The sequence below is a fragment of the Megalops cyprinoides genome, chromosome 4 (assembly GCF_013368585.1).
Source record: "Megalops cyprinoides isolate fMegCyp1 chromosome 4, fMegCyp1.pri, whole genome shotgun sequence".
Lineage (NCBI taxonomy): Eukaryota > Metazoa > Chordata > Actinopteri > Elopiformes > Megalopidae > Megalops > Megalops cyprinoides.
In genome coordinates this window covers 38,862,259-38,864,472 of record NC_050586.1, presented here as the reverse complement: position 1 = coordinate 38,864,472, position 2,214 = coordinate 38,862,259, and positions in this window count along the sequence as shown.

Sequence of the window (2,214 nt, the reverse complement as noted above, 5' to 3'; positions counted from 1 at the left end):
GCCGCCTTTTTTTCGCCTTCATTTTTCAATGAATGTGTCTAAGAGAAAAGGATGAAAATGAGCAAGTGAAAATACAAAGATAATGATAATAATAATATTAATGTTAGTAAAGGTAAATCTGAAAACAATGCTTCAAAGACAAGCTGCACCTCTGTGTACCATGAATGGAGGTGGAGATGAAAGAGGAGTGTAGCAAGAGTAAATATATCCCTTTATTAACATCAGTGTGTTAAGAACAACCACCAAAAGTCTTGTATCATATTTTTTCCACTCTACTTATTCTGCTTTTGAATACCTGCACTTCATGTTATTTTTGGTATTGGCATTGACTTGTTTGTACAATTTCTCTTTTAGCAATAATCAGAAATTTTATTTTATAAAATAAATTAATTTTCTTAAGTCTTTTTCTTATGTTCTTGTAATGGAGTAAAATGGGAATTGTGTGAGAAATTGTTTTCACAAAACAAGAAAACACATAATTTTTTGTAGTGTGCATCAGCCTCTAGTGTTTCTTCATCACAGGTGTTCTACCAGAGAAAGAAATGATAGAGCCTGTTGCTCTTTCTTTTCCCTATGCTTGCCTGTTTATAGCCAAAGTGCTTTCTCCTACTCTGTGAGTAGTTAACCATGAGAATGAAATAAATCAACTAGTCCTTCTCAGAACTACACTAAAATAGATTGCACTATGATTCTTTAATAATCGGTGAAAGGCTAATATCATTAAGCAAATGGAATATTAATGGGAAAATTAATGCCATTGAAGACTATTTATTGTCTCCTTATTTATTTTTGGTTGTATTTATTTTTACTTAATGAAAATAATTTAACTTGACCTTAGACTGAGGCATCCTCCACCATCTGCAATACGACAGTTTCCAGGGACTGTGTGTATTTCTGTTCTTTATAAGACTTTGAAATACAGCTATTTTGAGAAATGGTTTTAAAGTAATTTTGGACCTCTTCCATTGGTACATCATCTGCCAGGGTGGTTGAAATTGAAAGCTTTTGATATAATACACCATAAATTATCAGTGGTGGGGGTTTTCTGTACTGTCATAAAGTTTAACATTTGTTACCAATACTTTGTATGTCCTTACTACAATAAATAAAAAGTAAATTGAACTAGATGCTGAGCTTCAACAAATCTATGTCTGTGGTGTCTCACTGTTTTTATAGTTCTTTTCTGAACTGAGTTCATCCTCATTGTAGTAGAGGAAATCTGGACCTCAAAGTGATAATTAAGTGATGAGTGTGAACCGATAAATCACAAACCACTTTTATCAACGACTGTTATAGAGTCTATCATTAATCCAGGCCTATTGTACAGTCTAATATTAATATTGCTCAATAAAATGACAAGTTGATTTACAATATAGTCTGTGTGTAATCAAACATTACTGAGGAACACTTTCTAAATTATTTAAAATACTTCTATTGGCATACTTTTGGCATGTTCATGTGCCATTAAAACAACAAAGCACACTTTGGGTAGGAAAGCATTTGTCAAGATGTGAATAAGACACTACAGCATGTGTTTTTGAAAGGTAGGAGAACATGTCATGACTTGAACTCGATCTAAAGGAGTCACAGTGATTACTTTTGATCACTATTCCTTTGACTGTAACACTATAGTGTTGCTACAGGGGCCAATTAGTGAAGATGATAAGATAGCTACTAATATACCACTTATTAGATGCTCTGATGCTTTGTTTTTTTACCATTAAGCAGGATCTGGAGCATTCCATAAGGGATGGATCAATCTGATATAAACGCAGAGAACTGAAAAGTGGCTATATTAATGAACAGAAACAAGGATACCAGGAATCACTAATGTAAAAAGAGTGAACAAAATTTAACATAAATGTGTTTTATTTCTGCTGGTATCCATTCGCTTCTCAGTATGTATGCAATATGTCATTACAAATAATTTAATAATAATAATGTGTATATTATTTCACAATAATGTATGTATTGTGTCCAATATATCCAATTGGTTACAATTGATCAAGGCTCCAAGGAGTTGGTTGCAAATCATTTTGTAGGAGAAAATGTAACAGCATTATGTGAGGCCATTTTTTGTCAACAGTTTCATATTTCACTGGCAGTCCCATTCAGTACCTCTGTGAAAATGTCACTTTCAAAAAAAATCTCTACTCCAGAAATCTTCTCAAGAAGCTCAACAGGCTGCATCAACGTATTAAGGAACACTGCAAA